The sequence below is a fragment of the Nicotiana tabacum genome, chromosome 15 (genome assembly GCF_000715075.1).
Source record: "Nicotiana tabacum cultivar K326 chromosome 15, ASM71507v2, whole genome shotgun sequence".
In the NCBI taxonomy this organism is placed as follows: domain Eukaryota; kingdom Viridiplantae; phylum Streptophyta; class Magnoliopsida; order Solanales; family Solanaceae; genus Nicotiana; species Nicotiana tabacum.
The window spans coordinates 108,925,832-108,943,121 of NC_134094.1; positions in this window are offsets into that span (position 1 = coordinate 108,925,832).

Consider the following 17,290-nt stretch of genomic DNA (forward strand, 5'->3'; position numbering starts at 1 on the left):
CTATTTTTGCAACCTGTATTCCCTCAATCTTCAAGGCAGAATGAAATCTCACCATTTCGGGCATGATCTTAAGCAAATCATGCCAAGAGGGAGACTAGTCATGGAAAATCTGACCAAATCACATGAAGATCTGGTGAGTTCATGCAAAGTTCAACGATCGAATTCAAACTCCTGCTCAAACCCTAGTTCATCTCTAGAAATACCTTCAGAAATACAACTACATCTCAAGTTTCCTCTCTCATAAAATCGATGGATATTGAAAGTGGTAGCCCTAGCCCTAATTTTTCATTCGGTATTTTTAAGATAACTCCTTTTTATTTCCCTAAATTTAATCCTAGCCCGAAAATAAGCTTCACCATCTGTCCAAGGAAGACAAGCTAATAGGCTGCTAACTTTGGAGATTCGGAAGATAAAACTATTTGAAATGTTTATAGCATTAGGGAAAAAAAGGCGAAGAAATTTTAGCTTGGGTGTATAACAGTTCGAGCATGTTTCTTGCAGTTGGGGATTTTTCTTCTTTCCAACTGAGAAATCTAATATGCGATTTTGCATTGAAAATCATTGGGATGTGCATGATTTATTTTCTAATCAACATGCTTCGTTATCTGATATCAGTAAGGCCAAAATTTATTGTCCTATATAAGATGAATGATGCTCTTTGTAAAACTTACAACTCTTTGGTGCATGAGGCGGGATTTTGAAAGATGTTGAATTAGCAAAAGTAAGTGTTGAGATTGGAACTGGGATCGAGATTGAGGGTGAGACTGGAGTTGGGGATGTTGAGGTCGAGGGTGTGTTGATGAACCGCAGTATATTTTTTGGTAGAACTAATACTATCGTGGACTTGGTCCATTTCACCGGATTTAATAGAACACGACATACATTCAAGAAAATCTCATATGTGTTGATGGGGTCATTTCACTTTAGTGTTATGTTACTTCTTACCGGGTATTGTATTGTGGTATGAGTTTATATTTTTTATTTATCTGTAATTTTATGTTTTAATTTTTTATATTAATCATTGCCATAAGGTAGTGAAGTGTTTCTCTGATATCTTATTTTTTCAATTTCAAATGCTACTGAACCGATTTGATATTCTGTGGGACTTGATAAATTTGATAGTTCTTTGCTTGCTAATCTCTAGTCAAAACGACGTACAAACCCTTTGTTTGCTAATCTCTAGTGAAAGGGGCGTACAAACCAATCAATATAGGCTTAAGAACTCATAATTTAACTATTAAAATCAATTCTCAACCCACTCGAAAAGTCAACACAAGTCAACCCTCGGCCCATGTGCTCTGATTCCTGAAATTTTCGAAGATAAATATTATTCATGGCATTACGAACTCAAATATTTAATTTATACCCAATTTCATAACCAATTTCGTAGTCAAATCGCATTTCGTTTTTATTAATTCTAAATTTTCTAACCAAAATCCTAAAATTCTACTAATGTATATGTTAAAATCCTCACACAATACATGTATTTAGCTTTTTTGCCCGCTCCTTCTTTGTTTCCTTCCTATTTTCAGAATGTTTTCAAGAATTTTACATCCTTCAACCAGAGAAATACTACACTATTTTTCTGTAAAAAAGACCTTATTTCTTCTGAAATCTCTCTTTTTGCAACCTGCATTCCTTGAATCTTCAAGGCAGAATGAAATCTCTTTATTTCGGGCATGATCTTAAGCAAATCATTCCAAGAGGGAGACTAGTCATGGAAAAGCTGACCAAATCACATGAAGATCTGGTGTGTTCAGGCAAAGCTCAACGATCGAATTCAAACCCTAGTTCATCTCTACAAATATCTTCAGAAACACAACTACATCTCAGTAGAAATCGATGGATATTGAAAGTGATAGCCTAGCCCTAATTTTGCCTTCGGCATTTATAAGATAACTCTTTTTTATTTCCCTCAATTTAATCCTAGTCCGAAAATAAGCTTCACCATCTGTCCATGAAAGACAAGCTAATAGGCTGCTAACTTTGGAGACTAGGAAGATATAACTATTTGAAATATTTATAGCATTAGGAAAAAAAAAGGCAAATTTTTTTTAGCTTGGGTGTATAATAGTTCGAGCGTGTTTCTTCCAGTTGGGGATTTGTTTTTTCCAACTGAGAATTTTAATATGCGATTTTGCATTGAAAATCTTTGGGATGTGCATTGTTTATTTTCAAATCAACATGTTTCGTTATCTGATATCAGCAAGGCCAAAATTTATTATCCTATATAAGATGAATGATGCTCTTTGTAAGACTTACAACTCTTTGATGCATGAGGCTGAGATTTTGAAAGATGTTGAATTAGCAAAAGCAAGTGTTGAGATTGGAACTGAGATCGATATTGAGGGTGAGACTGGAGTTGGGGCTGTTGAGGTCGAGGGTGTGTTGATGAACCGCAGTATATTTTTTGGTAGAACTAATACTATCATGGACTTGGTCCATTTCACCGGATTTAATAGAACACGACATACATTCGACAAAATCCTGTATGTGTTGATGAGGTCACTTCACTTTAGTATTATGTTACTTCTTACCGGGTACTGTATTGTGGTATGATTTTATATTTTTTTTTATCTGTAATTTTATGTTTTAATTCTTTATATTAATCATTGTCATAAGGTAGTGAAGTGTTTCTCTGATATCTTATTTTTTCAATTTCAAATGCTACTGAACCGATTTGATACTCTCTGGGAGTTGATAAATTTGATAATTCTTTGCTTGCTAATCTCTAGTCAAAAGGACGTGTCACGACCCAAAATCCTCGAAAGGTCGTGATGGCGTCGGAGACTACTGTCATGCAAGCCAACACCAATAATTAGTAAATTCTCATTTTAATATTTTTGAAATTATAGTTATTCCCCTCAATTAAATAGCAGAAGATGAAGTTTACAAAATACGTAATAATATTTTTAAAAATAAATTCCAATATAGTGCAACCCATAATCATCCCAAAATCCGGTGTCACAAGTGCATGAGCATTTACTAAGAATGTAAAATAAAATACGACAACCATCCGGAATACAATTGGACAGAAAAAAAATGTAAGTACTCTGAAGGAGACTTTGTTGGCTGTGGAGCGTCGCATAGAATGCAGCTCACCTAAGTCCCCATCATAATCGGGCCTCTATACCCACAAGGCCGCTAAACATATGTGTACCTGCATAAAAATATGCAGCAAGTGTAGCATGAGTACGTAAATCAACGCGTACCCGGTAAGTATCCCTCCTAACCTCGAAGAAGTAGGGACGAGAGGTCGACTCGGACACTTACTATGGGCTATAATTAATATGCCAATGATATGATAAATTATGGATTTTTATGAGGCAACAGTAAACACAATAACCCGAGGCAGGTAAATAATTCTCTCATTAATAGGGGATTTCCAAATTTATTTTCATCTTTTAACAATTTATATCTCCCGCCAATGAGGCCATATCAATTATCAATAATTCCAAATCAATCAATTAGGTCATGCGTAAATCATGCTGAGTTCGTACGACCCGATCTAACAAATATTTAAACTGTGCACTGCTAGGGGGTCGAATGGCACGAATCATAGATGCATTTATTTACTACCGAGGTGCTCGGCCCGATCCACAAATAACAATTATTTTCAAAAAAATACAAGTTTCTCATTTACAGTCAAGTATCTCATACAAACCTTCAAGTAAGTGAATTTAACGTTATACAATTCTTTTTTCAATTTCTATCATGACTAAGTTATTATATTAGCAAGTAAGGACATAAACATTCCAAGTATAGCATGATACGGGTCCTAAACTACCCAGATAATAGCATAATAGTAGCTACGTATGGACTCTCGTCACCTCGTATGTATGTAACCCCCACAATTAGGTATAAACATTTATTTAATTCACCTATGGGGTTAATTCCCTCTTACAAGGTTAGAAAGGAGACTTACCTCGCTCGGAAGTTCCATAACTGGCTCAAGACCTTCCGACGACTCAAACCGATGCCCAACGCTCCAAAACTAGTCAATAATTATGCAAACCCATTAATATATACTCAAATACTCATTATAATCCTATTTACAACAACTCCCAACTTCGCTTGAAAATTCGATAAAATCCACCTCGGGCCCACGTGCCCGGATTCCAAAAATTTTCCAAGATAATCATTACCCATAACCTTATGAACTCAAATATATGATTTATTCCCAATTCCATGCCTAAATTCGTGGTCAAAATCCAAATATACAAGATTCTAGGTTTTTCCACCAAAGCCCCAATTTTTACTAATTCTCATGTTCAAATCCATATAAACTCATGTATTTAACTCAAAATTGTGAAGAAAGCACCTACCTCATTATGATTTATGAAGATGGCACTCCAATGTGCTCCAAAACCGGCTCCCATGGGCAAAAATGAAATGAGATAGAGCCAAAACCTCGCTTTAAAGAAGACACTGCCCAGCCCCGACTTCCGCACCAGCGGTGCCTTGGCCGCATCTGCGGTCCCGCACCTGCGGAAATCCCATCGCAGGTGTGGCTCCAACTCGGCCCAACATTTTCGCACTTGCGCTCCATGTGGCACATCTGCGCGTCCGCTCCTGCGTTTCTCTCTTCGCAGATGCACAAATCTTTCCGCTCCTGCGGTTCTCAGCAGCCTGTCCCCTTCTGCTTCTGCGAGCCATTTTCCCGCACATGCGGGCTTGCACCTGCGCCCCTCTTCACGCAGGTGCGGTTACACCAGATGCTCAGTTGCTTCACCCCTTCTTCAAATTCCAAATTCGATCCGTTAACTACTCGGAATCCACCCGGGGACCTTAACTAATTATACCAACACGTCCCAAAACACATTACGAACTTAGTCGAGCCTTCAAATCACATCAAACAACGTCGAATTCATGTATTGCACCCTATTCCAAGCTGAATGAACTTTAGAATTTCAAACTTCTACATTCGATGCCGAGCCCTATCAAATCACGCCCGATTGGCCTCAAATTTTGCACACAAGTCATCTTTGATATTACAGACCTACTCCAACTTCCGAAATCAAATTTCGACCCCGATATCAAAAAGTCCACTTCCGGTCAAACTCCTCAAAAACCCTTCAAATTTCTAACTTTCGCCAAACAACTTCAGAATGACCTACGGACCTCCAAATCCACTTCCGGACGCGCTCCCAATATCGAAAATCACCATACGGAGCTATTCTCAGACTCAGAATTCCAAACGGACATCGATAACCTTGAAATGCACTTCAACCCAAATTTATGAAATTTTTCCAAAATGCTAACTTCCACAATAGGTGCCGAAACGCTCCTGGGGCATTCAAAACTCAATCCGAATATACGCCCAAGTCCGAAATTATCATACGAACCTGCTGGAACCTTCAAATCCCGATTCCGAGGCTGTTTACTCTAAAATCCAATCTTAGTCAATTCTTCCAACTTAAAGCTTTCGAAATGAGAATATTTCTTTCCAATTCAACTCCGAACTTCCCGAAATTCAATCTCGACCACGCGTACAAGTCATAATACCTGAAGTGAAGCTGCTCATGGCCTCAAACCGTCGAACGAAGCGCTAGAGCTCAAAATGACCGGTCGGGTCGTTACAGGATGTACAAACCCTTTGGTTGCTAGTCTCTAGTCAAAAGGGCATACAAACCAATCAATATATGTTCAAGAACTAATAATTAAACTATTAGAATCAATTCTCAACCCCACTCGAAAAGTCAACACAAGTCAACCCTGGGCCCATGCGCTCTGATTCCTGAAATATTCGAAGATAAATATTGTTCATGGCATTACGAACTCAAATATTTAATTTATACCCAATTCCATAACCTATTTCGTGGTCAAATCTTAATTTTTTTTATCAATTTTAGATTTTCTAACCAAAATCCTAAAATTCTACTAATTTATATGTTAAAATCCTCACACAATACATGTATTTAGCTTTTTTGTACGCTCTTTCTTTGTTTCCTTCCAATTTTCAGAATGTTTCCAAGAATTTTACATCCTTCAACCAGAGAAATACTACACTATATTTCTGCAAAAAAGTCCTCACTTCTTCTGTAGTCTCTCTTTTTGCAACCTGCATTCCCTGAATCTTCAAGGCAGAATGAAATCTCGCCATATCGAGCATGATCTTAAGCAAATCATGCAAAGAGGGAGACTTGTCACGACCCAAAATCTCACTCGTCGTGGTGGCGCCTATCTCAATATTAGGCAAGCCGACAATCCCAATAATCCACAAATACATATATAAACACTCCCAAAACCCGATGTCACTAAGTACATGAGCATCTAATATGGATACAAGTCAAAATAAAACGGTCTATAATAGTCTAAGACCAAATACAGTAAACAAGGAGATGGGGAAGGAGAGACAAGGTCTACGAAACAGGAAGCTACCTCTGAATCTCCGAAAAATAAACAGTGCGAGAAAATCAACACCCGTTATGTCTAGAAGCACCTGGATCTGCACACGAAGTGCAGGGTGTAGTATGAGTACAACCAACTCAGCAAGTAACAATAATAAATAAGGAATTGAAGATAGTGACGAGCTACACAGTTATAGTTCATTTTTAGTAATTCCAACAGAGAATAGACATGCTTTCAAATCTAGCAGTTTAAGTCAATTCAATTTATACAGTTCAAGTTCATATAATCCGGATATAAAATCTTTTAGAGAATTTCACAACAATGACAAATAGCAACTAAGTGCAACAACCAATGAAAAACAAGTACAACCTCTCAGGACAACAATCACTCACTGGGCTCCCAGCCATCAGCACTCACAATCAATGGGTACCCGCGCTCACTAGGGGTGTACAGACTCCGGAGGGGCTCCTACAGCCCAAGCGCTATAATCTGCACGGACAACTCATGTGCTGCACGGACAACTCACGTGCCATAATATGAATATCTGGATCCTCACGGCCAACTCACGTGCTATAGTATAATATAAGGATCCGCACGGACAACTCACGTGTTACACGGCCAACTCACGTGCTATGGTATAATATCTTACAATCAGGCCCTCGGCCTCACTCGGTCATAAAGCTCTCCAGTCTCTCGGGCTCTCAACAATCATAAAATTAGCCCAAACAACAATGATATGATACATCAATAATGAACAATAGAGACTGAGATAAAATAATCAAGTAAGTTGTGACTGAGTACAAAACAACAATTTAAGCAGATAATTCAATATGTACACGACCTCTGTAGGTCCCGAAAATACCAACATATAGCCTAAATATGGTTTCTAGCATGACTTGTAGTCAAGTTTCCATAACATATAGAGAGCACATAACTATCAACAAGTTATTCCGTTTTACAGTTTCTACAGGACGGACCAAGTCACAATCCCCTAGGCGCACGCCCACACGCCTGTCACCTACCATGAGCGTCACCTCCAAAATAATCACATGACACAAAATTCCGGGGTTTCATACCCTCAGGACCAGATTTAAAACTGTTACTTACCTCAAAACGTGAAATTCTTATTCTGCAATGTTCTTTCCTCGTGAATTGGCCTCCAAACGCCTCGAATCTTGCCATAAATAATTCGTTTCAGTCAATAAAATTTATTGAAATTAATTCCATAAGAAAATACTAATTTTCCATAAAAATCCGAAATTTAGCTCAAAAATCACCTGTGGTGTCCACGTCTCGTGACTCGACAAAAATTACAAAATCTGGAAGCCCATTCAACCACGAGTCTAACCATACCAATTTTACCAAAATCCGACCCCAACTCGACCCTCAAATCCTCAATTTAAACCAAGAGGATTTTCAAATTTTACCAACTTAATTCACCAATTAAATGATAAAACAATCATGGATTCGAGTAATTTAACCAATATTGAGTTAAGAACACTTACCCCATTGTTTTTCTTGAAAAACTCTCGAAAATCGCCTCTTCCCGAGCTCCAATCCGTCAAAAATTAAAAATGGGAACTTAAACTCTCTACCCAGACATTTGCTTTATGCGATCGCGAATACTCCCACACGATCGCAAAGAACAATTTTCCATCGCCCAGATTTAACTCTACGCGATCACGGACTTTCCCACGCGATAGCGATGTACAACATCACAGACCTACGCGATCGCGGACCTAACCACGCGATCACAAAGCACAAACGGGTGATTTCCAATTCTGTCCTATTTAATCTACGCGAACGCGACCTTCTTCATGCGTTCGCGAATAACAAACTTACATAGCTACGTGATCGCGTCCCGCTTCATGCGATCGCGAAGATTAACCCTACGCGATCGCGTCGAACAAAACCCCCACTGACCAACTAAGCCTACGCGATCGCAGTCGTATTCACGCGATCGTGTAGAAGGAAAACAACATCAGATATCAGAAAATTCCAGCAGCTGTTCAAGTCCAAATTTTTGATCCATTAACCATCCAAAACTCACCCGAGCCTCTCGAGACCTTAACCAAATATATCAACAAGTCCTAAAACATCATACGAACTTAGTCGAACCCTCAAATCACCTCAAACAACGCTAAAACTATGAATTACACCCCAATTCAAGCCCAACAAACTTTGAAATTTCTAATTTCTACAAATGACTCCGGAACCTATCAAATCATGTCCGATTGACCTCAAATTTTTCACACAAGTCATAAATGACATAACAGAGGTATTTCAATTTCAGAATCGGATTCCGACCCCGATATCAAAAAGTCAACCCCCCGGTCAAACTTCCCAAAAATTAAACTTTTGGCATTTCAAGCCTAATTCCACCACGGACCTCCAAATAATTTCCCGGACGTGCTCCTAAGTCCAAAATCACCATACGCAGCTGTTGGAATCATCAAAATTCAAATTCGAGGTCGTTTACACATAGGTCCATATCCAGTCAACTTTTCTACCTTAAATTTTCAATTATGAGACTAAGTGTCTCATTTTACTCCGAATTCCTTCCGGACCCGAACCAACTAACCCGGTAAGTCATAAAACAACTATAGAGCATAAATTGAGCAGTAAATGAGGGAACGGGGTTATAATACTCAAAACGACCGAACGTGTCGTTACATTTTCCCCCTCTTAAAAAACATTCGTCCTCGAACGGGTTTAGAACAATACCTGGAGTCTCAAATAAGTGTGGATATTTTCTCCGCATCTCCTGATCAATCTCCTAAGTAGCTTCTCCGGCTGGCTGGCCTCTCCACTGTACCTTCACTGATGATATGTTCTTTGACCTCAACTTTCGAACCTGCCGGTCTAAAATAGCCACCGGCTCCACATCATAAGTCAAATTGCCATTCAGCTATACTGTACTGAAATCCAGAATATGAGGCGGATCCCTGACATACTTTTGGAGCATGGATACATGGAACACCGGATGAACACCTGATAGACTAGGTGGCAAAGCAAGTTCATAAGCTACCTCTCCAATTTTCTTAAGTATCTCAAAAGGCCCAATATACCGAGGGCTCAACTTGACTTTCTTCCTGAACCTCAACACACCCTTCATGGGTGAAATCTTGAGCAAAACCTTCACCCCAACCATGTGAACAACATCACGAACCCTCATATCGGCATAACTCTTCTGTCTAGATTGTGTCGTGCGAAGCCGTTCCTGGATCACTTTGACCTTCTCTAAAGCTTCCTGAACCAAGTCAGTACCCAATATTCTAACCTTACCTGGCTCAAACCAACCCACTGGAGACCGACACCGTATCCCATATAAAGCTTCATACGGAGCCATCCGAATGCTTGACTAGTAACTATTATTGTAATCAAACTCCGCGAGTGGCAGAAATTAATCCCAAGAACCCCCAAAATCAATGACACAAGCGCGTAGCATATACTCGAATATCTTAATAGTGTGCTCGGACTGTCCGTCCGTCTGAGGGTGAAATGGTGTACTCAACTGAACCTGTGTGCCCAATTCTCGCTGCACTGCTCTCCAAACCTATGAGGTAAACTGCGTACCCCGATATGAAATGATGGACACCGGCACACCGTGTAGGTGAACAATCTCGCGAATATAAATCCCAGCCAACCGCTCCGAAGAATAATTAGTACCAACTGGAATAAAATGCGCATATTTGGTCAACCAATCTACTATCACCCAAACAGCATCAAACTTTCTCAAAGTCCGTGGGAGCCCAACTATGAAGTCCATGGTAATACACTCCCATTTTCACTCCGGAATTTCAAGTCTCTGAAGCAATCCTCCTGGTCTCTGATGTTCATACTTTACCTGTTGACAATTTAGACACTGAGCTACAAACCCAACTATATCTTTCTTCATTCGCCTCCACCAATAGTGCTGCCTCAAATCCTGATACATCTTCGCGGCACCTGGATAAATGGAGTACCGGGAACTCTGAGCTTCCTGGAGAATCAGCTCATGAAAACCATCTACATTAGGCACACATAGCCTGCCCTGCATCCGTAATACCCCGTCATCTCCAATAGTGACTTCCTTGGCATCACCGTGCTGAACTGTGTCCTTAAGGACAAGCAGATATTGATCATCATACTGGCGTTCTCTGATGCGATCATATAAATAAGACCGAAAAACCACACAGGCCAAAACTCGATTCGGCTCGAAAATATCCAATCTAACAAACTGATTAGCCAAGGCCTGAACATCCAAGGCTAAAGGCCTCTCTGCTACCGGTAAGTATGCTAAACTGCCCAAACTCTCCGCCTTACGACTCAAGGCATCGGCCACTACATTGACCTTTCCGGGATGATAGAGAATGGTGATATCATAATCCTTAAGCAACTCTAACCACCTCCGCTGCCGCAAATTAAGATCTTTCTGTTTGAACAGATGTTGTAGACTCCGATGATCGGTATATACCTCACACTGGACACCGTACAAGCAATGCCGCCAAATTTTTAAGGCATGAACAATAGCTGCTAACTCAAGATCGTGGACTGGATAATTCTTCTCCTATACCTTTAACTGTCTGGACGCATATGCAATTACCCTACCATCTTGCATAAGCACTGCGCCAAGACCAATACGCGACGCGTCACAATACACAGTATTAGACTCTGAACCTGTAGGCAACACCAATACTGGCGCTGTAGTCAAAGCTATTTTGAGCTTCTGAAAGCTCTCTTCACATTCATCCGACCACCTGAACAGAGCACCTTTCTAGGTCAATTTAGTCATAGGCGATGCAATAGACGAGAATCCCTCCATGAAACGACGATAATAACTGGCCAAGCCGAGAAAACTCAGAATCTCAGTGACTGAAGATGGTCTGGGCCAACTCTGAACTGCCTCTATTTTCTTCGGATCCACCTTAGTTCCTTCACTGGACACTATATGTCCCAAGAATGCCACCGAACTAAGACAGAACTCACACTTAGAGAATTTGGCATAAATTCTCTCCTCTCTCAGCCTCTGTAATACAATACCCAAGTGTTGTGCATGCTCCCCATGGCTACGTGAGTACACTATCATCAATAAATACTACAACAAATAAATCTAGATATGGCTGGAATACACTATTCATCAAATGCATAAATGTTGCCGGGGCATTGGTTAGCCCAAAAGACATCACAAGAAATTCATAGTGGCCATAACGAGTTTTGAATATCGTCTTTAGAATATCCGAATCCCGAATTTTCAACTGGTGATACCCAGATCTCAAATCAATTTTGCAGAACACCCTCGCTCCCCGAAGCTGGTCAAATAAGCCATCAATATGCGGCAAGGGATATTTATTCTTGATTGTAACTTTGTTCAACTGCCTATAATCAATGCACATCCGCATAGTATCTTCTTTCTTTTTCACAAACAGAACCGGTGCACCCCAAGGTGACACACTAGGCCTAATAAACCCCTTTTCAAGGAGCTCCTGAAGTTACTCTTTCAATTCTTTTAACTCAGCTGGTGCCATACGATACAGAGGAATAGAAATGGGCTGAGTGCCCTTCACCAAGTCAATACCGAAATCAATATCCCTATCAGGTGGCATACCCGGTAGGTCTGCAGGAAATACATCCGGAAAGTCTCGCACGACCGGTACTGAATCTATAATAGGAGTATCAGCATCAACATCTCTCACAAAGTCCATATATGACAGACATCCCTTTCCAACCATACGTTGGGCCTTCAAATAAGAAATTACCCTGCTAGGAACAAAATCTAGAGAACCTCTCCATTCAACCATTGGCAACCCCGGCATCGTCAACATCACGATTTTTGCGTGACAGTCCAGAATAGCATGACATGGAGACAACCAATCCATACCCAGGATTACATCGAAATCAACCCTACCGAGTAATAAGAGATTAACTCTAGTCTCCAGTTCCCCAATACTTACCACACACGACCGATACCTACGATCCACAGTAATAATATCGCCCACCGGTGTAGATACAGAAATAGGTGAAACTAAGGACTCAAAAGGCATATCCAAATAATGAGCAAAATACGATAATACATATGAATTAGCGGAACGAGGGTCAAATAATATAGAAGCCTCCCTGTGGCAAACTGAATCAATACCTGTGATCACTGCATCTGAGGCAACAACATCTGGCCTGGCAGGAAAAGCATAGAATCAAGCCTGTCCACCACCTGATCGGCCTCCCCCTCTTGGGTGACCCCTAGCTGCCAGACCCCCACCCCGAGCTGGCTGGGCGGGTGGTGGAACTTCTGGTGCTAGTGCCGTCAGTCGAGGACTTTGCTATGGAGTCGCATCAACAGCCTAGGACACTCTCCGCACTCGAAACAACCCCTCCTCTGACGAAACTACTGCACATGATATCCCGAAGAATTACCTGTAGAAGCCTGAGCAGATAAAGCATGATGAAAACTCTGCGCTGGTAGTGCACTGAATGAAGATTGGCCTGAGTGAGCACTATAAGAACCATGGCTAGCTAATGCACCATGATGAGCTGGATGACCCGTATGAACATGCCAGTAAGAACGACCCGTACCGTGGTAAAACTAACCCCCTGAAGGAACACCGCTGTAATCACCTGGACCACGAGGCATCTTAGCCCCTCTCTCTCCACGTTCCTGGCTACGAACCATCTCTATCTGCCGAGAAATGTCCACTACCTCATCAAAAGTAGCACTAGATACTCTCTCCCTAGTCATAAGTAACCACACCTAATATGTGAGGCCATCAATGAACCTCCTAATCCTCTCTCTATCAGTGGGAACCAACCAGACTGCGTGACGAGCCAACTTAGAAAATCTCATCTCGTACTGCATCATGGACATATCACCCTGGCGAAGCTGCTCAAACTGCCTGCGCAGCTCCTCTCTACGGGACTGAGGCACAAACTTCTCCAAAAAGACCACGGAGAACTGCTGCCAATGAAGGGGTGCTGCGCCAACAGGCCTACACCTCTCGTAAGTCTCCCACCATCTGAGTGCAGCCCCAAAAAACTAAAAAGTAGTGAATAAGACCCTACTGGTCTCCAGAATACCTATTATACGAAGTATCTGTTAACACCTATCCAGAAAACCCTGAGCACCCTCTGACTTAGTACCGCTAAATGGTAGAGGTCGAAGCCTCTCAAATCTCTCAAGTCTCCTCCGCTTGTCATCTGCCATAACAGAAACTACTGGGGCCTGAGCAGCTGCAACCGGCTGGGCTGGTAGTGCCTCCGGTATTTAAAGTCCCTGTACTACATGGTCTGGAGTACGGGCAACATGAGTATGAGTACCTTCCCCGGCCTGAGGAGTGGCAGGTGCAGTTATTCAGCTTTACAGTTTCCACGGGACGGACCAAGTCACAATCTCCTTGGTGCACGCCCACACGCCTGTCACCTAGCATGAGCGTCACCTCCAAAATAATCATATGACATAAAATTCCATGGTTTCATACCCTCAGGACCAGATTTAAAACTGTTACTTACCTCAAAACGTGAAATTCTTATTCTGCAATGTTCTTTCCTCGTGAATTGGCCTCCAAACGCCTCGAATCTTGCCATAAATAATTCATTCAGTCAATAAAATTCATTGGAATTAATTCCATAAGAAAATGCTAATTTTCCATAAAAATCTGAAATTCAGCTCAAAAATCACATCTCGGAACTCGACAAAAGTTACAAAATCCGGAAACCCATTCAACCATGAGTCTAACCATACCAATTTTACCAAAATCCGACCCTAAATCGACCCTCAAATCTTCAATTTAAACCAAGAGGGTTTTCAAACTTTTCCAAATTAATTTATCAATTAAATGATAAAAACAACCATGGATTCGAGTAATTTAACCAATATTGAGTTAAGAACTCTTACCCCGACATTTTTCTTGAAAAACTCTCGAAAATTGCCTCTTCCCGAGCTCCAATCCGTCAAAAACTGAAAATGGGACGAGGTCACATTTTCAGAACTTAAACTCTCTGCCCAGACATTTGCTCTACGCGATCGCGAACATTCCCACACAATCGTGAAGAACAAGTTTTCATCACCCAGATTTAACTCTATGCGATCGCGATGCACAACATCATAGACCTACGCGATCGCGAAGCACAAACGCGTGATTTCCATTTCTGCCCCATTTTCTCTACGCGAACGCGACCTTCTTCATGCGTTCGCGAATAACAAACTCACATAGCTATGCGATCGCGTCCCGCTTCATGCGATCACGAAGCACAAAATATCACTACCTCAAATTAACCCTACGCAATCGCAGATATCCCCACGTGATCGTGTAGAACAAAACCCCACTCTGACCAACTAAGCCTACGCGATCGTAGCCGCATTCTTGCGATCGCGTAGAAGGAAAACAACATCAGATATCAGAAAATTTCAGCAGTCGTTCAAGTCCAAATTTTTGATCTGTTAACCATCCAAAACTCACCCGAGTCCCTCGGGACCTCAACCAAATATACCAACAAGTCCTAAAATATCATACGAACTTAGTCGAACCCTCAAATCACCTCAAACAACGCTAAAACTATGAATTACACCCCAATTCAAGCCCAATGAACTTTGAAATTTCTAATTTCTACAAATGACTCCGGAACCTATCAAATCACATCCGATTGACCTCAAATTTTGCACACAAGTCATAAATGACATAACAGAGGTATTTCAATTTTCAGAATCGAATTCTGACCCAGATATCAAAAAGTCAACCCCCCGGTCAAACTTCCCAAAAAATAAACTTTCGGTATTTCAAGCCTAATTCCACCACGGAGCTCCAAATAATTTTTCGGACACGCTCCTAAGTCCAAAACAACATACGGAGCTATTGAAATTATCAAAATTCACACCCAAGGTCGTTTACACATAGGTCCATATCCGATCAATTTTTCTAACTTAAATTTTTAATTATGAGACTAAGTGTCTTATTTCACTCTGAATTCCTTCCGGACTAGAAACAACTAACCCGATAAATCATAAAACAACTATAGAGCATAAATTGAGCAGTATATGGGAGACGAAGTTATAATACTCAAAACGACCGGACGGGTCGTTACAAGACTAATCATGGAAAAGATGACCAAATCACATGAAGATCTGGTGAGTTCATGCAAAGTTCAACGATCGAAGTTAAACTACTACTCAAACCCTAGTTCATCTCTAGAAACACCTTCAGAAACACAACTACATCTCAAGTTTCCCCTCTCATAGAAATCGATGGACATTGAAAGTGGTAGCCCTAGCCCTAATTTTGCCTTCAGCATTTTTAAGACAACTCTTTTTTATTTTCCTCAATTTAATCCTAGCCCGAAAATAAGCTTCACATCTGTCCATGGAAAATAAGCTAATAGGCTGCTAACTTTGGAGACTAGGAAGATAGAACTATTTGAAATGTTTATAGCATTAGGAAAAAAAAGGCGACAAAATTTTAACTTGGGTGTATAACAGTTCGAGCATGTTTCTTGCAGTTGGGGATTTTTCTTCTTTCCAACTAGGAACTCTAATATGCGATTTTGCATTGAAAATCTTTGGGATGTGCATGGTTTATTTTTCTAATCAACATATTTCGTTATCTGATATCAGCAAGGCCAAAATGTATTATCTTATATAAGATGAATGATGCTCTTTGTAAAACTTACAACTCTTTAGTGCATGACACTGGGATTTTGAAAGATGTTGAATTAGCAAAAGCAAGTGTTGAGATTGGAACTGGGATCGAGATTGAGGGTGAGATTAGAGTTGGGGCTGTTGAGGTCGAGGGTGTGTTGATGAACCACAGTGTATTTTTTGGTAGAACTAATACTATCGTGGACTTGGATCATTTTACCGGATTTAATAGAATACAACATACATTCGAGAAAATCTCGTATGTGTTGATGGGGTCGCTTCACTTTAGTATTATCTTACTTCTTACCGGATATTGTATTGTGGTATGATTTTATATTTTTTATTTATCTGTAATTTTATGTTTTAATTCTTTATATTAATCATTGTCATAAGGTAGTGAAGTGTTTATTTGATATCTTATTTTTTTCAATTTCAAATGCTACTTAACCGATTTGATACTCTCTGGGAGTTGATAAATTTAATAGTTCTTTGCTTGCTAATCTCTAGTCAAAAGGACGTACAAACCCTTTATTTGCTAGTCTCTAGTCAAAAGGGCGTACAAACTGTCACACCTCTTTTTTTCCGCAACCCTTATTACGAGGTTGAGTTAGAAGAGTTTTTTCAATTAAAGTGACGATTTAAAAAGGGATTATTTATTATTTAGAGTCGCCACTTGGAATTGAGTTTTGGTGTTCCAAGTCACCTTTTATTTGAATCCCTCATCAAATGGAAGGTTTGACTCCTAATTTATGGTCTACGAAAAAAGAAGACTAAGTAAGGAATTCTGCTGACCAAGAGGAAGGTGTGAGGCACTCCTCGAGTCCCGTGCTTCTAGCAGGGTCGCTTTTGTTGACTTATGTCCGGCTTAAATCAATTCTTGGCTATTCTTGTATTTTTATTGATTATGGTTTGCCTATTACCACTTAACTAATTATTTTATTAATTGTTTTGACCTAGATGCGGTATGCACACAAGGTATTTATTTGAAATTGAATATTAAACCAAGGTACGGAATGTGCACATGGTTAAACATAATTATTATAAATTTAAAGGTATCAAGACGCGGGAATGCGTACATGATCCTTTTATTATTTAAGCATATCAATCCAAGGTTCGGGTATGAATATATGGGCTAATATTGTATTTAGAATACCTAAATTATTTTGTCTCTTTTAGATTCGAGATATTTAATTATACATTTTTATTATATTTTTTTCTTTTACTTATTGGAACGAGTCTTGAATTAGTTCGTGGATCATTTCGCTCCCTCAAAATAATTTTGTTCTTACCACTCTAATTATTTTATTTCTTATAACGGGCTTTGAATTAATTCGC